The 24819-nt window shown below is 30.8% G+C and overlaps 1 non-coding gene and 1 pseudogene across 1 annotated transcript; both read right to left on the bottom strand.

Annotated features, from left to right (window-relative positions):
• Positions 1–20254: 20254 nt before the first annotated feature.
• On the bottom strand, positions 20255–20372 carry LOC115883608 (annotated as a pseudogene).
• Positions 20373–20701: 329 nt separating this feature from the next.
• LOC115883607 lies at positions 20702–20819 on the bottom strand. Its single transcript, XR_004050412.1, has one exon. It is a non-coding gene; the product is annotated as a 5S ribosomal RNA (ribosomal RNA).
• Between the last annotated feature and the right edge of the window lie 4000 nt (positions 20820–24819).

The raw sequence follows: 24819 nt of genomic DNA, 5'->3' as shown, positions 1-24819 counted from the left end.
TATTAACATCAAAATCAAATTTGCCATGTCAAAAAACTACAAGACACCAATTTTCATCCAAATATTGACGTTACTTCAGAAATTATTTAGAAAAAATTGTTATAAAAATGAAATTTCTACACCCTGTATCTCCGCAACTAAGCATTTTAGGACATACATTTATACGAACTTTTTTACTTATTTTTAACTGCAGAATATGCTGCCAAAGTTTCCGGAATACAGTTCGGACCACCCTGTATATTTTCTCAGTAGATTTTCCTAGATTTTCCTTATTTTCTGCACCACCAATATGTAAGAAAATATCCTTATAATATATATTTTCTCAGTAAATTTTCCTAGATTTTCTTTATTTTCTCAAATGTATTGAATTACTAATTATACATTATATTAAATACTAATTTCCAGTATATTATTGTTAAAACCCCAAATTGTATTAGCTCGCCTACTTGATTTTTTATTGCAATTGAGAACTTTAGATATCTATTAAAGTGAGCTTATTGTTCGAATTTAGAACAATAAGATAATTTGTAATAACGTTGAAATAATTAAATCGTGACATAAAGTGTTTCGAGTGTACAATTCCATTAAGAGAATCATTAGAGAGTCGATTTCTTAATTTGGCGTTATTTAAATTAATGGCAGATGATTATTTTTTTGCTTGCTTCATTAAATGATGGATTGTTATGGAACCTATATTTCTATAGCAGTGATCACGGAAAACATATTAACACTATATTAACTTGCTTTTGCAATAAAGAGAAGATGTACTCAATTATTTGATTATTTTAGTTATTACATAATCCCATTTTTTTATTTAGGAAGTTACCCTATAGGGAATTAACAGTAATTACAATCTGAACTAATAGAATTCAATGAGTAATTTTTCCTAACATAAATTCATCTTCATCATCATCATTTTTAGCTAATTCAATCATTTCCAATTATGGTATAGCCTCCCTCACATGTTTAGATACTCTCTTTGTAGTTGGGCCCATAACAGTCTATTGTTGACTATGCGGGTCCAAGTTATCCCTGCTAATTTCCTAATATCATGGTCCAAACTAAGGTTTGGTCTTCCTCTAGGTCTCTTAATTCCTAGTGGGTACCATACTGTAATTTTTATGGTCCTTCTGTTTTCCGTCCTTCTTGCCAGATGTCCTGCCCATTGCCATTTGAGGGATTTGATTCTGTGGATGACATCTATTATCTGAGTCTTTTATCGTATCCATTCTATTCTTTTACGTATTTCTACGGTCTTTCTTGGTTATTCCCAGCATATTTCGTTCCATTGAGCGTTGTGTGACCTGCAGTTTCCTTATCATGTCCGTTTTAAGTTTAAGTGTCCAGGTTTCGCATACATAGGCTGCTACCAGGGGCGGGCTAAGGGAGGGGGGGGGGGCGGAAGGGGCGGTCCGCCCCGGGCCATTTCTTCTAGGGGACCTCCAAATCTTAATAAGTAATTTTTTATTCAACTGGCAAACAGGCCAATATGTGTTCAGTAGTTATAAAGCAATTTGTAGTTAGAGTATGCAAACCATAAGTATACGCAAACTAAACACAGTATAAATGGAAGCAGATATTTACTTTATTATCTATTATTAGGTCCCAGTAATTGTCAATGGCATTTTTCTATTTACGAAATTAAATCAAGGGGTAATTTTCTTTGTTTAGAATATCGAATAATTATTATTTTTTATATTCGAATAATTATTATTTATTCTTGGACCTATATAGGAGTATATCGCGATTTTGTAAGGGGCCCCGTACAAAATCGCGGTATTTACCTGGAACGGTCGCGAAAGTAACGCGGCTTATATGTGGAACCGGTATTCCCATCACTTTGTCATCATATATTGCCATTAAATATATGCAAACATTCGCTCGGGGATTGTTTTATTACGTCAAATTGCATTCGTTTTTCAATTTAAATGTATTATTATAAGCTTTAAAAAAAAATGTTATCGTTTTTGAGGTCTTTTTGAAGCTGGGGCCCTTAATCCTCTGGTCGGGGCACAAACCAACAAGTGCGGCCTGCGTAAACGTCGTGCTGCTAAAGATTTTAGTTTGCGCAAACCAGTTTGTGCGGTGATATCATACGTGTAGACGGTATTAGCGAGTTCAAGCTACAGTTTTGCTACAGTTTTGACTCTTGTGGGTTTTGCATTATTATTTATCAGCTCTCAGAAAATGTCTGATATGCGTACTTATTTTAATAAGGAGTTTATGAGAAGTTTCGTTGAAATATATCGATCATTGCCGTGCCGATCGAAGATAAAATCGAAAGATTATTCCTATAGAAACAGAAAAAATGATGCGTACAAGAATTAATAATTATATAATTTATATAATAATGGTTTTCTATTTAGAAGCCAGTTTTTACCCCACTTCGATCTATATCGTTTATTTTTCTGTTTTTTCTTTAACATTAAGTAATACAAAAACAATAATTCGTCACTTGACATTTCCACGAATGGAACTACAAATTCAGAATAAAAATAATGATGAATGTACGCTCTTACTTGCATCGGTGTGGACACCGCACAGTGTTCCTTGTTTGCGCGAACTATACCGTGCAGGCAAGTCGCTACCGTATAGCCGCCGCTTTAGTTAGCGATGGGAACTATCGAATGAATTAGACTATCGAATGGTTACTGAATGAATGATTTCAACCATCGAATGGTTTTATTCGAATAAAATCATTCATTCATTTGTATACTAAAGCATAAGTGACAACCTCGCCGTGCGACTAAATGGTTATCGTTGCGCCACGAGCCACGACTATCGAATGTTTTTAATAAATGAAATTTAGTATTCGTTTGATTTTTGTATGCGTCAGTGCATTATTAGTTCTTCCAAATTTTTATAACTTCGCCTTGTAAATACTATGCTATTTTTGCGTTTATTAAAATATTTAAAATACTAAAATAGTAGTTTTTTTTTAATTGACGATTGTGTGCGAAGTGGTGTCAAAATTTTTCCGAAAATTGTGTGATTTTCCGTAGCCCGATCTTTCAATGATTTAATTTTATATGGTATATTATGGTTAGGTTAGATTTCATTTTTTAATGGGAAATTTTGAGAACTAACAATTTTTAAGAGAGATGAGATGAACTTACAATTCATTTTAAAAATACATATTTGTATTTTGGATGTTTTAATAATATGAATTAGTTGAACTTAATAATCATATTTAAGTAATGTGGTTAAGTAAATGTGGTTATTGAACTCAAATTTTGGGGTGAGAAAATTAAATTGAAAGTTTTACACGTGCCAATTTAAAAAAAAATTAACAATGTTTGTATTTTGTTTATGCTAATTCTCTGACATGTAGTTTTTTGCGAAGAAATATTTCATTTATTTTTTAAAGTAAATGCCAGTAAAAGTAAATATTATTTTTAAAAAGTAATATAAAGTAATAAAAAGTAATATAAATAATTTTGATTTCTAATTTTTTATTTATATTTTCCTTCCATCACACTACATGCTTAGAAAATTAATAAATGTTTATATTTCATGATTTTAAAATTTGTTGTTAATATAACAAATTAATTCTGTAACTATTATTATTTAATAAACCAACGTTGCCATTTAGAGACTATATTATTTTTAAATAGAATCTAATATAAATACTTTTGACTTCTCTTTGTTGTTTATATTTTGCTATTACTTAAAAAAAAATGTTTATATTATTAAATGATTTTAAATTTTGTTGTTAATAGGTATAACAAATTATTACTGTTATTATTATTTATTAAACCAGTCTTTGCTTAAAAACATTAAAAATAATTTTCCTACATCCAAAATAAAAAGTATTATTGCAGTGTAATAACAAAATATTAATAAAAAAATGCAAAACATTAGACATATTATCCCTGACTAACTAATGCTAAAGAATAATATTCTTTGCTAATACCAACTAATACGAATATATGGCAACAGCGCCCTTCATAATGTATTTTCTGTGTAAATACTAGCACCTCAATAAAAAAAAATGTGTCCTTATCTTTATTTGACTCCGCAAAAAATCAAAGATGCCGGCTTCTTTTATAGCATTGCCACCGACCGCTGTCGGGTTTCTAGGAAAGAAACCTACGACGCCGGACGACAACTAAAATCCAGTTTATATTTTATTAAAATCGATCCTGACGAATAAATGAATTTGATAAATGAATGAATTTTATAAATGAATGGTTTTTGCTGCCGAATTACTAGAATACAATATTTCAAGGCAGATAACGCATCTATTCGATAATTTTTATTCGAATAGTTTTCGACGAATGTTTTCTTACTAGCTATCGAATTATTCGAATGAATTGCAACTATCGAATGTTTCGATAGTATTCATTCGATAGTTCCCACTACTAGCTTTAGTGTATGTATATGATCAATCGTGCTGAGCCTGCTTGTTCTCGTGGTTGTGCAGCGTCTAGCATGTACTAATAATTACATAATTATTTATACTAAGGTTTTACTCACTATAGGATTCCTTATTTTTTTACAATTAACATAATTAAACTAATATTAACGTGTACAAACCATTATTTGCCTATAACATAGACTAAAAAAGTAATTTTATTAGTATTATTAATTTTATAGTATTAAATCCCAATAATACCGTTTCTGCGTGAAAATAACGTTTTCATTATATTATTATCAGATGTTTTTGATATGATAAGCTTTTGAATAAATATTGCATCGTGTCTCGGTCTCGGTCTCAGCCGAGAATTTATTTTTCTCTCGGTCTCGGTTTCGGCCGAGAGTAAAAATCCAGGTTCGGTCGGACCTTGATTGTCATTGGTTTTGACACTACAGAAGCATACAAGTAGTAAAATATCTTATTCCAGTCTAGAATCAATACCTCGGTCGTATATATTGTCAGCATATACGGGCCATAACGTAACGGATTATTACTCGATGACATTTCAAACTGTGATACTTTCGACGTACGACACGATTTTTTGCACCCGATCCGCCGCTGCTACTCTTCTCGAATCCTTTGTTTGGAGCGAAAAAATCAGTCAATCCGCCCACCACTTGATCGGGTTCTTCTCATCGGAAAAGAACAATGAGTATAGATCGGGTCCGGTTCGCCTATAGCGCTCTCCTCGTCTTTCACATTCTCCCGGATTAAAAATCGCGCCTCGATCCTATCTTGAGCTCGCTCTGTCTGGCCTGTCTCGAATGTCCGGACCCACCGGTTCGATTGAAAGGAAAAAAGTCCGGATGCTAGGCCGGGCACAATGTTGCCGGACTAGACGTTAGATTCGATGTTAGAAAGATGAAAAAAGTGTTGATTAATAACTTTTAGAAATTAGTAATCCAACTATACACTTAGCCCACAGCTACACAGAAAGCGAGTAGAGCGTTTTTGCGTGTACATTAGAGTGTCTTTAGTATAATTTGTGAAAATTCTAAAAATAAAAAAAGGAAATATTTTGATACCTTCAGAACGTCTAACTTGTATTATAGTTTATTATTCCAGCTAAAAAAACTTTTTAGATGAGTTCAACTACAGTAGCGAGCATAGTTTTAATCACCGGTTTTGCTAGTGGGGCATAATTGGGACTATTTCGGCTATAACGAAATTTTTTAAACGTACATAATTATAATTTCAGAAGATGTTCATAAAACGTTTAATCACAAGTTGATTAAAAAAAGTATACCATTAATATTGCAAATTATATTTTATCCTCTCGTAGTATATGTATATTTAATTTTTTGATTATGTAACGACCACTTTGTTTACTCACTTGTTTCGTCGAACTTGCTTGAATCCATTTTTGCTATTGATCAAATCGGTGTGAGAAACTATGAAGCTATAAAATGTCGTTCGGGAAAATTGAATATCCGGGAAAGTTGAGTTATTGAATGTTATTGCACCTAACACCTTAATTACGCTCTCCTTTACGCGTTACCATTTTTTCGGCAATTTTCCTCATGGATTAAATTCCAAGAAAAGTCGTAATATATCTACAAATTAATTTAGCCACTAGTAGATATAAAAAGCATTTTTGGTAAACTCTGTCTCAAATAGTTTCTGAAAAATAAAATTAATTTTCTTAAAAATGTCCGATTAAATTTATATCTCCGAAACTAAAGTTCCAAGAAAAGTCGTAATATATCTACAAATTAATTTACCCACTAGTAGATATAAAATGCATTTTTGGTAAACTCTGTCTCAAATAGTTTCTGAAAAATAAAATTAATTTTCTTAAAAAGGTCCGATTAAATTTATATCTCCGAAACTAAAGTTCCAAGAAAAGCCGTAATATATCTACAAATTCATTTACCCACTAGTAGATATAAAATGCATTTTTGGTAAACTCTGTCTCAAATAGTTTCTGAAAAATAAAATTAATTTTCTTAAAAAGGTCCGATTAAATTTATATCTCCGAAACTAAAGTTCCAAGAAAAGTCGTAATATATCTACAAATTCATTTACCCACTAGTAGATATAAAAATCATTTTTGGTAAACTCTGTCTCAAATAGTTTCTGAAAAATAAAATTAATTTTCTTAAAAAGGTCCGATTAAATTTATATTTCCGAAACTAAAGTTCCAAGAAAAGTCGTAATATATCTACAAATTCATTTACCCACTAGTAGATATAAAAAGCATTTTTGGTAAACTCTGTCTCAAATAGTTTCTGAAAAATAAAATTAATTTTCTTAAAAAGGTCCGATTAAATTTATATCTCCGAAACTAAAGTTCCAAGAAAAGTCGTAATATATCTACAAATTCATTTACCCACTGGTAGATATAAAAAGCATTTTTGGTAAACTCTGTCTCAAATAGTTTCTGAAAAATAAAATTAATTTTCTTAAAAAGGTCCGATTAAATTTATATCTTCTTTCATTGGCTCCTTTCATCATGGATTATCAACTCAATACGTTTACAAAAAGCATCATTATCTTCGTCATTTTCAGCTTATTCAGCCATTTCCAATAATAGTGCAGCCTCCCTCACATATTTAGAAATTTCTTTGTACTTGTAGCCCATTGTTGTTTATTAGCTCATGTCCAGCTCATTTTTGTCTATTGTTGGCTATGCGGGCTCAAGTTATCCATGTTAATATACTAATATCATGGTCCCATCTCAGGTTTCGTCTTCTTCTAGGTTTTTTAATTTTTTGGGGGTCTCTCTCTTCAGTCCTAACCCCTATAAAACTCGGGGGTACCATTCTGTAATTTTTGTGATCCATCTGTTGTCCGTCCTTTTATCTGTTACCTGGATCTTTTGTCGTATCCACTCTATTCTTTTACGGTCTTTTTTGGTTATTCCCAGTGTATTTCGTTTCATTGAGCATTGCGCCATCTACAGTTTTCTTATAATGTCCGTTTTAAGTGTCCAGGTTTAGCATGCAATACAGATAGTTCACGTTGGCCGAATATTTTCTTCGTTAGATAAAGTGGTATTCTAGATGTGAATATCATTGCATTTCTTCCATAAGTACTCCATGCTAACTTAATTCTTCTGTTGATCTCTGGCAGTAAATATCCCGAGCTGTGTATTAGTTGTGTATATATTCTTCTACTATTTCCAGTGTTGTGCTGTTTATTAATAATGTTTTTTTTTTCTGTCTACTAGTTCGTTGTAATACTTTCATAAAGCATATAATATTTCGATTTTTATATGATACAATAAGAGTTTGTTTTTTATACGAACCTGACCTAGTCAATGGTTTGTAATGTTGGCAACGCTGGAGCTGAAGAATGAAGATTTATCAGCAACAAGTGTTAGGACAGGTCGTGGGTGAAGGGTGGTGATAAACCATTCTACGCGTAGGTCTGGGATTAGATTAATTAATCCTTTGTTTCGAATGACTTTTATGATACTAAACTGCCGTAGGTGTTACTTTAGTGAACACAGAATCTATGGTTTATCCCGTAGCGGGTATGTGGAATTTTACTGTTTTTAATATATACATTTTTTATAGAAATTTTCTACCAAACACATTGAACCAAAAATCGACAAAAATATAATGAAAAACTTTTTCAAATTAATGAATCAAATCGTTTATTTTGAGCCGATGAACGATTTCGTCAGCGCAATGAAAAGTAATTCATTAACTCTATGAACCTTAAGTTCATTAAATCGATGAACAGTATTCACGAATTTGAAGAACACACTCATTGGTGTAATGATTATTATTTCATTGTTAAAATGAACTACAACATTCCTTTAATGAATACAGGTTCATTGTTGATGTTATGTAGGGAGTCATTGTTTCAATGAACAATACCGATTACAATTAGATTTTCCTAATTTAATATATAATATAATTCAGTTAATGATATTTTCCATTAATTTAATGTACTTAAATTCTTATCCTGGTATATACGGGGTGTCCCAGTCTGGGCGTGCATTAGAAGTTTCTGAAGAACTACAATATCTAGATCAGAGATTTCATTATCATTAGGTCATTAAATAGCTTCATTTACTACAGATTAATAATTTAATTTTCCTAAATTAAGGAAGTTTTAAGGGCGCTTTGGTCTAGTAAAAAGGTCGGGGTTAATGTCGAATTCGGTCACAATTAGCTAACTACAAAGGGTCAAACTTTTAGAAATGATAACGCCATCACGTTGTTCGACTTGTTGCCAGTATGCGCTCGCTGTGGATTCTGACGTAATTATAAGTTGGTTATTCTAATATTGGATGAATATGGAAAATGTAGAGCCCTTTCTTGTAAGTTTGTCAGCCAGATTTAACACTTCTAATTCGATTAACTAATATAAATGAGCAGGATTAATAATAGCTTGTAATGAGATAATAAGCAATGCTTAGAAAATTACACACATATATGAGTTATGTGTTGAACAATGATAAAACATAAAGTTAACGTTTACCCACAATGCTAATAAATCGATAATATTGACGCATTCCTCTTTAAAAGAGCTAGAAGAGATGTTGAAGATTTTGGCGTCAGAATTTCTGCTGACAACAACTAGGATCATTTTTTTTAACTATTCAGAGGGATGTATTGGACAATGATAAAACATAAAGTGGCATAACGATTACCCACAATGCTAATAAATCGTTGATATTGACGCATTCCTCTTCAAAAGAACTAAGAGAGCTGTTGACGACTTTGGGTCAGAATTTCTGCTTACAACAACTAGGATTATTTTTTTAACCATTGAGATAATAGTTATTTTTTATACAATACGTTGCTGCAAGACCTATACCAAGCAATTGGTCTTGGTGCTCATATTTTGCAACAACAAATTTCTGTAACATGTTTCTAAGTAACTACAGACGTTTATGATGCACACTTATAAATACTGCTGAATAAAAAAAACTTATAAGTTATATTTTTATATTAGATAATATTGATAAAATTTATCATTATCAATATCTAGATTATCAATTAAAAATATTTTCATGCGCCACTTCCGGAAATACCACAAGTTGACAGAAACTTTCTTATTTTAAATGGGTACCACCATTTTTATTTCATACTTAAATTCTCTGTAAAATTCTATGAATATTGATGTTAAACACTCTATATCTGATATTAACCGTTTTTGATAAAAACATATTTAACATTTTTGGACAAAAAAACTATCTGTCAAAAAATTTGTATAGCCTAAAAGTCAAATTTAGTGATTACCACAGCCACTGTGACATAATGAAAAATGTGGCTATCTATTTCGAAAATTAAATTGTTCAAATGTCATATAATAATGGCAGTAGCTCTCATGGAATTGAGCGATTAAAAAACTATCATAAATCATTTTTTTTTCAAGTGGAAACCCACTTTTTTCAGTTCGTTACTTTTTGACTATACATGTTCCTATATCTAAAATAAATCGTTTTTAAGTTATTTAAGATTTAGTTTTAAAACGTATATTTTTCTTAATTTTATCTAGCTTCCTTTGACATTAAAAGTGTCAAACAATCAGACAATTTATTTCAATCTGTCGGAAAACGAATTATTTGAATTTCCTATATTATAAATACTGCTGCCTCAAGAGTTTAAAAAGTGTATTTATAAAAATGTATCTCCGTATTTTTGCTCTTTAGTGATATCTAATAGTTGATATTATTAATAATATACCGTATGATCGAAAACGTTTCCAAGCCAACTTTTGCGCTGTTACGCCAAGTGATAGATGGCATAGGTACTGCTTATTGATCGAAGTGTCACAATATCACATGGCCAGATCTATCCTTTTACGTCACTTAACGTCAACGACGACGCCAATTTCAAAAGTCAAAATTCATAAAATTTTATAGAGAATGTATGTAATAAAAAATGGGGGCAGCCTCATTTAAAATAAGAAAGTTGCTGTCAACTTTCGGTATTTCCGGAAGTGTCGTCATATTGAAAATATTTTTAATCGATAGATCTCTTTATGAAACAATGATGTGCAAAAAATCTCCGATCTAGATATTGTAGTTCTATATAAACTTCTAATGCACGCTCAGACTGGGACACCCTGTATACCAGAGATATAATCTCTTAGAATTTAGCTGACATAGGTTAAAAACATAATGTAATTCTCAGGTAAGGACTTGGTTTTAGAAAAACCATATTTTTTAACGATTTTAAATATTTGATAAACGCATCTGCGACATTGGCGTTGAACAAAATAAAAATTCGGAAATTAGAATGTTTTCTTAAATGTTCTAAATGAAAGTGCGTTTCTAAATCAAACAAAATGAACGCCATCTGCCACTAACGCCCTTTTTAGTAAAATGAAACCGAATAACGGTTCGAGACCCGTGCGAATTGTAAATATTTTGCGACTATATTATAGGTTTAAGACTATTGACTCGGATTTTCATACCGATATATCGATTGTTCGACTTTCTTAACTTTACAATTCAGAGTGGTAAAAAATAGCAAACCCTATTAAAATCTGTAGCCAATGGATTCATTAACTTCAACTGGCATGGAATGTGGTGAATTTTTGTAACGCTTGTGGCGTGCTGGGGTCGACGGACCCCAATTTTTTTTTCAGTTTAAAATACATGATGAAGAGATTTTATAAAAAGCTTGTTATTTTAACACTGTTTACAATATATTCAAACTTGTGAACAAACAATTTCATTAATTTTCAACAAATTAAGAACGGACACAAAAATAAAGTAAAACGCATTTTTTAGGAATTTTTGACAACAGAAATATAACTTGGCTAAGAAACCCATAGAAATTAAAAACATATATATTTTATGATTTTACCGTATTATTAAAAATACAAACAACTGAAATATGAAGCTAAAGTAATAAACATAAATTATTTTCAACAAAACTGCAAACCTTGAATGTACAGGGTGAGTCAACGATAGAGTAAAGTCCATTATCTCATTTGTTTCGAGCTTTACAAAAAAAAATTAAATATAAAAGTTATAGGGAAGGTTAAGATACATATTTTAAAATTATTATAGAGTATACAAAGTGCTTGAAAAAAGTGTGGGGAATATAACATATGTTTTTTTAAATGCAACACTATATTTTTTATTTTATTTTTAGATTCTGCGTAAAATTTTATAATTTTTTTGTATATAATGTTATATACCTAAAATTAATAGTTTTTGTAATACCTATTTCAATTTGTTTAAACAAATGTTAAATTGCAGTGTGATAAAAAATTGTCAGTGGTGCAATTGTTTCTGAAGTTAGAGTACCAAAATTTGGTAGGAGAGTTTTATAGAGATAAAAAAAGATATATGTAAAGATATTTTAGTTAAATGACACAGGGTGTTCAAAATATATTTATGAATTTCAACTATTTAAAATTAAAAAATCTCTAATTTTTTAAATGGGACACCCTATATATTATCATTTTTTCTGGTAGATTTTACAAAACTCTTTAACTTTTATTAAGTATGTCATATACATATTTTTAATAGTTTGCGACTTATTCCAATTCTTTCTATTTTTACCCATATTTTTAATACATTTACCCTATAAAATCATAGTTGCCATGACAAAACAAACTATTTATTACTTATCTTTAACAAGTAGCTTAATAATTAGTTATTATTCGTAGGGACGAATAGCCACAGATTAAAGTAATACTAGATTGCCTAATAATAAATTGTTGAAGACTACTGATATAGGAATTTTTTGGACATACAGTAAATATTTTTCTCGCAGTAATTCTGGTTTATAATTCATTTGGTAAAGCAAATATTACTACTGCCGCGAAACCGTCCTATTACACACTGAAGATGTTTTCTAGATAATCTACATCTATTATACTTATATTAATACTACTTAGCAAAGTACTATATAACATATTGTACTGAAATAAAAAATATGTTTTTCTTGGCTTGTTCGTGTATATCAGTCACACTGACTATATAATTCATTTCAGGAAAATCTATTATCTCTACCATTTATACTTATTACAACAAATTACTAAAATTCAAATTTTGTTCTTAACTTGCTTAAAAAACCAGAAACTTTTATAATTATTACTTTTTGTCTGTTTAATATGATGTTATAGCGTAATTGTATTAAAAATATGGGTAAAAATAGAAAAAATTGGAATAAATCGCAAACTATTAAAAATAGGTATATGATATACTTAATAAAAGTTGAAGAGTTTTGTAGAATCTATCAGAAAAAATGATAATATATAGGGTGTACTATTTAAAAAATTTGAAATTTCTTAATTTTATATAGTTGAAATTCATAAATATATTTTGAACACCCTGTAGCATCTAACTAAAATATCTTTACATAGGTCTTTTTCTATGTCTCTATAAAATTCTCCTACCAAATTTCAGTTGTCCAACTTCAGAAACAATGCCGTCACTGACAATTTTTTACCACACTGCAATCTAACATTTGTTTCAACAAATTTAAATATTACTAAAACTATTAGTTTTAGATATATAACATTATATATATAAAAGTTATGGAATTTTACGCAGAATCTAAAAATAAAATAAAAAATAGGGTATTGCATTTAAAAAAACATATGTTATAGTCGCCACACTTTTTTGAAGCACCCTGTATACTCTATAATAATTTTAAAATGTGTATCTTAATCGTCCCTATAACTTTTATATTTAATATTTTTTCTTAAACCTCGAAACAAATGAGATAATGGACTTTACTCTATTGTTGACTCACCCTGTACATAACTTTTTCAAATACAGTTCATGCTAATATAGGATCTGCATTTGCCGCACATGGATCGTGCACATTTGATTCATAAGATTTTTGTTTATTGTCATTTCTTCGTTGAAATATACCACATCTCTTTCTTTTCTGGTATTGATTATTCAATTTTCTCTCCTCTATAAGTAACAGATTCAGAATCGGAGTTATGGTTACTCTTCGGAGAAAAATCAATGTCTCGATAGTCTTCATATCGCTTAAGCCTGTTTAAGTTCATCAAACCACTCATTTAATGCGTCCTCAAAATTAGCGTCCCAGTGAGGTGCACTTTTTAGACTACCCACCATCCTAATAATGAAACATTCTTGGCGTGGTGGTGCGACACGGATCCCAATGAAACTTTAGCTCCCGCTGGTAGGAACAATACTTGATAAAATCAACTGCATATTGGTACCCTAACTTCAAGGTAAATGGTGCGGCGAGGCTTAATTCTTAAACGTAAACATTTTACAGAGGCTTAAATATTTGGCTTGGGGTCCGCTGGACTCCACCACGCCAGTTAAGGGTTAAACATAGGGGTCCATAAACCCCCAGGGGAGTCTTAAATATTTTATTTTTAAATTTTGTTTGTTTGCGCCAAAAATTGGTTTCCACAACAATTCGTTCATAATTTCTTAATAATTAAATTTGTTTTTATGATTAACTGGCCATGGAATCGAATAAATATATTTTATTTTATACTCTAAAGATTATGTTAACTATAGGTAGAGCAAAAAAAAGATATTATCGTATTTATATACAAACGATCGATACCCGACAAACCGTCGTTCACAAATTCCTATCGAATTGATCGTTTTGCTTGAGCTTATGTCGGATAGATATATGCTGTTTTGCTATCGTAAGATGACAGTTCTAGATTTATAAGTACAAATGTGATATGTTCTGTATAAAAAAAACACATATTTTTGGAACATCCATTGTTCTCTGTATCTTATGATCAAATAATATAATAACTAAAACTGGAATGATATATTTAAGTATATCTTTGAAATCATATACTTTAGGATTTAGAAAAAAAAATGTTTATTTAATGTAGGAAACTCTGAATTCTTATTTGTTTTTTTTTAATTCTAGCTTTATGAAACATTGACGAAAAAATGAATCTACATTACTATGTAACATTATAGAATGTAATTATTCTTTAGCCTTTATATAATAAGTTTTATTAGTTGTTTCTTGGGTGTTGTGACTAGGATCAATAAAAAGAAAAATCTTTCGTTACATTCCTGAAGAAGCATTATTACATTAAATGCGAAACGTCGTGTAATGAAAGATTTTTGTTTTAATTGATCCTAGCCACAACACCCAAGAAACAACTAATAAAACTTACTATATAACCTGCGTCTACCAACGAGCAGAAAAAAGGCAGCGTCATAGATAGCTTGGAAATTAATATCGCAGTTATTTTGTATGTAAAATTGTAAAGGGAATGCCGTCGATCGTCATTTCCAAGCCAACTAAACTATATTTATATAAACAACAATTTTTCCTACGCTACCTTACTACTATATTATAAACAATATACCCTATATAGTTTGTGAAAGTTTCTTTCTGTAACAATAACTTAACCAAAAATAATTTGCATAAAGTATGTTAGCACTGAATAATGCTTTTATAATGATAATATTACTAATATGCAAATAAAACGACACTATAAAGTTGTTATGAAACATATTGGCAACAACTAATCTCTTTTTTGCTGTAAAGGTCGTTAAGATCAATTATTAGACAAAAAACACGTTTTTAATCGGTATTATTTTATCGATTAAATTGTATTTTAACGTTTAGGGTAAGTGTTGATAATTGCTCTAATCAGCAGCTGAACGATTAAATGTCAACTGGTCATATTTTATATATTGAAATGTAGTTTTGTTCTTTATGAACAAAACTTTTGTTTAAAGCCAGTTTTCGATTAGTTAAGCCGCGAAGTCGAAGGTAATAATATGCAATAAACCTTTTGAGAGAAATAATTGGCAATTTTAATTATTGCGCATACATACGCTGAGAGAAACTATCAGCCCGATAAAAGAATAGTAATAAACAAAACTAACAAATACTATACTTGAATACCCACTACACTAACACTTGAATACTCAACTGGAATACCCAAACAACACTACAAGAAATGTTCCCTCAACTAAACTGGACCAACAAAGAACTGTAAATAGATGGAGAATATCTTAACCATCTAAAATTTGCTGATGGCATAGTCCTAATTACCAATAGTCCTGAAGAACCACAAGCACAAATTAACGAATTAAATACAGCCAGCAATAAAGTAGGTCTCAAAATGAACTTAACAAAAACTAAAGTAATGTACAATGAACTTGTAGACACACAATGAACTAGGAGAACACAGGTCACAATCTCTATTACCAGAATCAACAGAAGGATTAAGTTAGCATGGAGTACATATTATGGAAAAAACTTAATCGTATTCAAATCTAGATTTCCAGTTTATCTAAAGAAGAAAATATTCGACCAATGAGTACTACCAGTCATGACCTAGACATACGAAACCTGGATACTTAAAACGGACATTATAAGGAAACTGCAGGTCGCACAACGCTCGATGGAACCAAATATGTTGGAAATTAACAAGAAAGACCGTAAAAAATTAGGACAGATACGAAAAAAGACCCAGGTCATAGATGTCATCTACAAATCCTTCAAGTGGCAATGGGCAGAATACTTGCCAAGAAGTACGGACAACAGATGAAGAAGACTTAGAAGAAGACCAAACCTGAGATGGGACCATGATATTAGGAAATTAGTAGTGATAACTTGGACCGCATAGCCAACAATATAGACTACAATGCACTGAGACCAATTATAAAGATATTATCTAAATATATGAGGGAGACTACACCATAATCGGTATAATGATTGAGAAAAAGGCTCAAAATGATGATGATGAGGATCTATTATGTATGTAAAAAATCAACAGCCTTCTAAATCAATGTAGTTTCAGAACTGTATATATCTCACATTTTATTAAGCTGATAATCTTCTATAAAATGAAATGTATAAGATACTCCAACAGTGCCTCGGGCATCTGTAGATCCTATTTCAGGAAAATATTTCAACTAGGAGGATGGCCCAAAAACTGTGAGTAGATTGGGATAAAAATAAAGTAAACACCTGGTATATTATTGCATTTTTGGATTCCTTCTTAATCACTTTACATAATTCTAAGATATTAAATTTGTTTTGATAATTTCAGAGATATAAATAAATAATGAAAAAAAAATGTTTAGCTTTTAAAAAAAGAAATATGAAATCTAAACTATGTTAGGTACATACTATAGTTTGGCTGTACATTCTTTATTTTATTTATTTCTATTATTATTTTTTATTATTTTATAAATATCATAATTTTAAATCATACAGGATGTTCAAAATTACATGGCAAACTCTATATACCGGGTGTTGCATCGTCGTTGGATACATAGGAAATTCCATGCAAATTTTGAACTGTTTAAATATTGGCTCCCCTAAGGTTTATGTATGGTAAATATACACATGCCAAATTTGAACAATTTTGGACCAGCCGATTTTGAGCAATTTAAGAAGGATCTATTTTTAAATTAAAACCGAACAGGTAACAATCAAACACCAGTCAAAAATTGACATACCTTAGGATTACAAACTATGATTTTGTCATTGTCAAAAGTAATTTAATTTTAATAATATTTTAATATTCACGGAAAATTAACCGAAACATGTCAGATACACTGTCTAATCTATTTCCCGCGTATTTTATCATGTTCACTTTTTCTTTATGTGTATAACAATAAATTATTACTAGTACTGAATATTAAAATTTTATTAAAATTAAGTTACGTTTGGAAAATGACGCTGACAACTTAAGTAATGTTGGTTTTTGACTGGTGTTTGATTGTTACATTCAGTTTTAATTTAAAAATCGATTAAGTTTTTCTCAAATTACTCAAAATCGACTTGTCCTAAATTGTTCAAATTTGGCATGTGTGTTTATCAATCGTAGACCTTTAAAAAGTCTATTTTCGACTTCGCTATAAAATCAATAGGAGAGCGAATATCTGGACAGTTCAAATTTTGCATGAGATTTCCTATGTTTCCAACGACGATGCACCACCCGGTATATCTATATTATATAATATAATAATAATAGCTCCCGTATATAGCGTTTAACGCCTTGGGAGTAGCAAGGTACAGCTTGCCATACTAGAGCCGTTCGGTATACAAGGAAGGTAATGTGGCTAGTACTACGCTTCAACCGCCAATTATTACCTCAGAATTGTGAATCTCAAGTACTCATTTAAGGCTGAGTTGACCTAGGTACCCAAACTATTTTTATTTTAATAAAATTAGTCGGCTGATGATATGCCGGGTGTGCATTGGATTCGAACCCACTACCTTCAGATTGGTAGACGAGAGCCTGTACCTCTACGCCCCCGGGCACCTATATCTATATTATAAAATATAAAATAATTTTTGTTCGGTTTTTGAAATGAAACACACTCCATATCTTTTCCTTCTTAGGTGGATACTTAAAAAAATAATATTTTTTGTATTCAAAGTATTTTAAAATGTTTCACTGTTTCGGAGATATTCACGGTATTATATATTACATAATAATATGGTTCTTTCAACAACAAGAAGAAATAATCTTAAATAACTATAATTATGATACAATATCTAGTTTTTACACGTCTAGTATAATACCAGCAATAGAAAACTGTTAATACTTTCAAAGGAAATATATTATTATAAAACTCTCCCAGAAAACTAAACCAATAAAATTTCAATAAACATTCGAGAGCAAATAGTATTTTGGTTTCCCACACTTAGGCACGCCCATGTTTTGAAAATAGTTTTACAATTGTTTTTGAGGCGCCGACATAAGATCCATCTAATGGGTGTGTCGCGATTATACATTATCACATGGTTATACATTTTTATTGATATAAGCATTACTGTAAAATGCATTTTAGAAAGTGCCACAGATGGCTGATTTTTTGTCACAAAATGAAATCCTAAAAACGCTTCAAAATACAGAATGTATCAGAGCTGCTATTTAAAAAACAATTAGAAGGATTTAAAATTGGTGACCTTGTACTAAAATTGCAAGCCCACCAAGATATAGCAACAGCAAAAAACTAGTGGTGATGTTCAAAGGTCCTTAAAGTGATTGAAGTCCTACACAACGACCGATAAAAAGTGAAAGAGGATATACAGGATGAGTCTTAAATAAGTGCAAATATTTTTAGGGCTGGTAGATCTCGATAAAAGAAATATATTTTCTCTTTATCGTTTTTCAAATAAGTCCAAAATAACCGAGTTATTTTACTTTGAAAATTTCGAGGAAAATTTCCAAAAAAAAACGATTTTTTACTAAAATTTTGAGAACCACTGGATATTTTCTCGGTTTTCTTTCTTGTAAATTTAATCTACTACCTATGTTGCCATATTATCAAGAAATTATGTTTTTTAAATAAAAACTGAAAAAATTTTCAAAAAGTTTGAATTTTCAATTTTTTTTTGCAAAAAATACCTCATAATTGTGTTTCTGGGGTCAAGATTTACTACCCCTAAAAATATTTGCATTTATTTAAGACTAACCCTGTATATGCTACACGATCGAGAACTCCTTATGAAGTGGTAGTGAGTGTTGGACACATAAAACCAAATTCAAATTCAAATTTAAGAGCCTTTTTTAAAATTAGAAAGAGCCTTTCTCTGTTCTGGTAATTAAAATTTAGAATTTGAATATTCTAAGTTGTTTCAGTAGTTTCAGATAAAAGATCTACAACATTAACTTTTTCTTTTTCAAAGAGATACTACTGTCTTTCTTTTCTTAAACTCATACAAAGATATATATTTAAGTAATATAATATAATTAATAAATATAATATTAAATTATTATTAATTATTGAGTTTAAAATATTAAATAATAATAATTAAAAATAATTAAGTAATAATAATTAAATAAATATAATGAAACTATCCTTAAGAATTATTAAGAATCGAAAATTAAAAATTTTAAGAATATTTACTTTAAATCTTTTACTAAATTTAGCCGAACGTCTTATGTATGAATTTACTATACATTACTAGATATACCTGAAACTAATGATATTTTATTTCCAATAACCTTAAATAACAAACATATCAATAATTACGGCATTATAGCACCAAACGCAAATATCAATGATTTCGTACAATACAGACAGACATTTCCAAACTTCGAATCTGTAGATGAATAGAGCAGATACTGTATTATTCAATTATTGTAATTAATCCGCTTATAATACCGTTAAATAATTCACAGACACTTGCACAATTAATTGGAAAACAATGACTCGGATTTCAATAACGCTAATAAATAAAGATGTCTGTCGCGGATGAATTCGTTCGTGCATTAGACCATTCGTATAGAAACTAGATATACCTTTGCTTAACTTACACTATAGTAGAAGGAAAAGAGTAGTTGCACTCTCCCAAATATTTTCAGATTTCCGAATTAGGCAGATTGTGGCAGATTGCAGAGCGTTTCAGTTCAGTTCCGTCGGTCGACCTGTGAAGTTCGAGCGTTGCGTCTCAGCACATAGACGAGTTGACAAAAAATGAGTAAACATTTAATATCATAATTATTTAATATCATAATCAATAAAAATTTAATTATACTTGTTTATTTCAGAAGCTGAGATATAGGTATAAGAAGTGATCTCTTATTGATCTTGCTTCTGAAGTTCTTTTGAAGTTCCTATAATGTTTATTAGCAATTATTGAAGTTCAAAAATGGTATTTAATGGCCAATGGTTCTTAAGGTTTAGAAGAAGCTTATTTCGGATCTTATTAATTCTTATTCCTTATTATTATTAATTATTAATTCCAAAATTATTAATTCCCGGTTGTGTCGGTACTTTCGGGACTCGGTATCAATAATTAAAAAAATATTTTTTTATTACGTGAGAAGTAACTGAGAAGTACTGAAATTAAAAATACGAATTTTTAATAGATAGTTCGATGTTTGATTTAAAACGAAATTCATGGAAACAACCATACAACCATACCATGTACAGTTTTAAAGATTTAAATATTATATATCATTCCATTAATACAAAAAATAAAAAAGTAACGGCACGCGGGGTTCCCAAGCGGTCACCCATCCAAGTACTAACCGCGCCCGACGTTGCTTAACTTCAATGATCGAACGGGAATTGGTGCGCCAACGTGGTATGGCTGTTACATGCCAAATTTTACAAATTCTTGAAATCACTTTCGTACAGATTTGAATCTGTATCTGGCCATTTCAGGATTTGTATAATTTGACATGTAACAACCAATACCACGTTGTCAAAAGCAGTGGCGGATACAGGAATTTATTTGGGCGGAGGGGGGTAAATAAAAAGTACAGTAGGATATGTTTCTTAGGGCGCCATTTTTACACCAGAAGCGTAATATTTAAACCAATTTATAGCTTTTACGGAGGGCCCCATGGGCTCTGTATTCGCTACTTATTTTTTGATTTAGAATAATTAATTCAGAATAATAATAATATAATAAGAAAAAAGAAAAAAAGTAACGGCACGCGGGGTTCCCAAGCGGTCACCCATCCAAGTACTAACCGCGCCCGACGTTGCTTAACTTCAGTGATCGAACGGGAACTGGTGCGCCAACGTGGTATGGCCGTTACTTGTTAGAGTAGTCTCCATTGGTTTAGTGTGTGCTAAAATGGATCTAAGTGTATTTTGTGTTTTGAAAGATGTTCTTATGTTATGTTGTTTTCCTAACCTTCTTATTTTTTCCGAAACGCCTCGTATGTATGGAATTGTATGTTGTATATATTTATGTTAGGTTAAAGTCCGGTGTCTGATTAATGTCGACATCAGGGTTGTCACCCATCCCGATTTTGATCCAAAAGTCCCGCGTCCCCACGCAAAGCCCTAATATCCTGCTTTTTATTTGTTTAATAGCCACGTTTTTATTAAACAATAAAATTGTTGTTTGTTTGTTTGTTTATTAACCAATGTTTATTCTTGAAATTACAAATTATTAATTTCTGGAAATTAACAGTTCTTTTCCACGAATTAATTAAAATCTTAGAAATCAATCTTAGAAGTCAATTTTACAGATTATACAGCTGAAACTTTTCATTTTGTTTAGGTTTTCTTCTAGTTGTTTTAGATTTAATTGATTGTTTACTAATTTTGTTTACAACTTTTCATTTTTTATTTTTAAATATTTATTTATAAATTTCTAATATTTTTTTTTAAGTTAACGCAAAAAGGCGTAAAATATTGTTTCAAAATTCGATGGGCACATAACATTTTACTTTTAAGAAAAAAGGTTGCACCAATGCTGTCCCGATTTTTTAAATACAAAAGGTGGCAACACTGGTCGACATGAACAGGTTAATGTGTGGGTTTTGTTATGTTTTGGTTGTTTTGTTTTGTGTTATTCTCGAGATTAACCGGGTAATGTCGACATTAACCGGACATCGGACTTTAACGGCAACATATACCGGGTATTGCATCGTCGAGCGGGACATACGAAATCCCATGTAAATTTTAATGAGGTCAATTATTGGCTTCCCTAATTATTTTAGAGAATAATTCTATTTAGGTTTATTGAAGAGCACTAAAACCCACATTCAAAAGAATAACTTTAGATATTTTGGTTAGCCCGTTTACGAGTTATCGCCCGATTTCTTTTTAAATATTTCTACTTTCTTATGGCCCTGATGTATTTACTTATGAGCACCAGTCAAGGTAAAAGATAACTGTCAAATGAAGTTGTCATTTCAGAAATTTATCTATTTAGTGCTTTTTTATTATTATTAAAAACTCATACCTACATCGAAAATATTAGCCATGAATTACACTACCGAAGAAAAAGTATTGATGATTAAATGGTATTTTCAAGGAAATAGTTATCAAAAGGTGTCGGACATGTTTGCTGCTCTGTATCCGAATAGACCGATACCTGGAAAATCTACAATCGCAAGGAATATCCAGAGATTTGAGACCAAAGGTACCCTAATAAATAACTGCAGATGTGAAGCAAGGCAGGAACAAAGAGAAGGTGCAAGAAATGACTTGGAAGTTTTATTGTGCGTGGAAGAGAACTATGGAAAAATGGAAAAAATGGGGAAAAAAATGGAAAAAAAGCACAAGGAAACTTGAGGATGAAATAGGAATAGATCACACTACAGCGTTTCGAATTTTGAAACGACATAAATACTCTTCCTTCAAATATGAAAAGCACCAAGAGCTACGAGATGGGGACGAAATACGGCGGCATACTTTTTGTTTTGATATGATGGAAAGAGCAAACACGGATAGGGAATTTTTAAAAAGCATATGTTTCACTGACGAATGCACGTTTACCTTAAATAATGAACCCAATGCTCAAAATTATCGATATTGGAACAAAGAAAACCAACACAGGTTTGTCGCAACAAGGACGCAATATCCACAGAAAGTAAATGTTTGGGCAGGGATATTCGGACACAATATTATCGGGCCATTATTTCTTACTTGTTAAATTTAAATGCAGAATATTATTTGGAACTACTCGAAAATCATATTTTACCTGATTTACATGATACCGCTAGGGAAAATCAGGAAGTTTGGTACCAAATGGATGGCTGCCCGGCACATGGTACCCTGGCTGTTCGGGAATATTTAGACAATAGTTTTAACGGAAATGTTATTAGCCTAAATCATACAGTAAATTGGCAAGGTGTCCTGATATTTCGCCAAATGATTTCTTTCTCTGGGGCCATTTAAAAAACAGGATATACAAGGATAAAAAATACCCAAATCCAGACGAGTTAAAAAATTGTATTTCTGCCGAATGCAATAGAATTTCAGTTTACCAACTAGCAAATGTAAGAAGAGAATTTTATGATCGCCTGGGTTATTGTCTAGCAGCCGATGGAGGAATATTTGAACATCTTCTTAAATCCTAACGTTCTATCAATTTAATAGTACCTAAATTAATAAGTTATTGAATATTGTAATAATACTATAATTAACTTTGTAATAAAATTGATTACTTTAATTCATATTAATTTGTATTTATAAATACATCTTAAAGATTTCCAATGTAGGAATGAGTTTTCAATAATAATAAAGCACTACATAGGTAAATTTCTGAAATGAAAACTTCATTTGACAGTTATCTTTTACCTTGACTGGTGCTCATAAGTAAATATAGGGCCATAAGAAAGGAGAAATATTTGAAAAGAAATCGGCGATAACTCGGCGTAAATCGGCGTAAACGAGCTAATCAAAAATATCTAAAGTTATTCTTTTGAAATGTGGGTTCTAGTGCTCTTCAATAAACCTAAATAGAATTATTCTCCAAAATAATTAGGGAAGCCAATAATTGATCCCATTAAAATCTATATGGGATTTCCTATGTCCCGCTCGACGATGCAACACGCGGTATATTGTCTATATGTATGTTATCATTGTGTGTATATTCTCTATGATTTGGGATTTGTATTTCGTTTAATGTTTTTAAATGTTTATATTTTGCCGTTAGGTTTTCTTTTCTCTGGATTGAGACTGACTAAAATGAAGATTAGAGACTAATTATTTATCCTCAAAAGTGATGTAACTAAAGATGTAACATTACAATTTGTGTTAGTTACAAGTTGCGAACACAAAGGAGTGTCTATGCATTTTATGGTCTAAGTTCTGTTTTCTCTAGGAAAAATATCGAATGGCAAAAGGTACTCCCTAGTGTGGGTTTCGGGATGAAATGGCTCGATTATCGTACCGGTACGATCTGGACAATTGAGAAACGCGCGCGAAGGAAATGTCGAAAGTGACAGATACAAATCGAGGAACAACAAAAGGTCGCTTTAAACATTCGTTAAATTTGTTAAATAATTAAAATCGGTGTTACCGTTTCGTTTGGTATGTATTGGAAATGCCTGAGTAATTGTGATCTTGTTACGAAACAACTTGTTTTCAAATTGAATATATTGTTTTATTCTTTTAAATTTGTTTAATTTAGTATTTAGTACACCTTTTGTTCTTAGTGTCTTGCTCTGTACAGAACTCTAGCATGTCCATGTGATATGTGTCATCATTTGTCACAAGTATACTTAGGTCTACATTTTATCGCCGTGTCAGAACAGTACTATTTGAGAAGATATACTTCAAGAAAAAAATGTTGTGAATAATGCTGCAGCTATAAAATCCTTCGTTGCAAACTCTAGTGGTATATGGGCCAAACACAAGTAGTAACTACACCAATGTCAATACTAATAATGCTCTTGCAATATGCCTTAGGAGATTGTAATTATCAGAGTAAAATTATTTATGTGGTGTGTTATATTGTGATGGTACACCTGTGTATTTGAAATTGGTGTAGCTATTACGAATTTAATAATTATACGTTAATGGTTATCATTTGTAGATATCTACTAATTTTCTTTATTGTTTCAGGTGTGTACAAAAAAAAATAATTCATCAGAGAATATAACATCTTCTGAATTTGTTGGTAAGTCCTAAACATAATTAGACTAAACTTATTTACAAAATGTATATTTTATAAAAAATCCAAGTTTATCGTAATATTTGCAATGTAATAGCTGCAAAAAACTTTCCACTATTTTTTGTAAATCATTTAAAGATGGATAGCCTTCTGCTAATTCCCTCATTACTTATTATACAGTATTCT

Source organism: Sitophilus oryzae, unplaced genomic scaffold (genome assembly GCF_002938485.1).
Source record: "Sitophilus oryzae breed Bouriz unplaced genomic scaffold, Soryzae_2.0 scaffold_1968_pilon_pilon, whole genome shotgun sequence".
In the NCBI taxonomy this organism is placed as follows: Eukaryota; Metazoa; Arthropoda; class Insecta; order Coleoptera; family Curculionidae; genus Sitophilus; species Sitophilus oryzae.
This window is presented reverse-complemented; position numbering and strand designations above follow the sequence as displayed.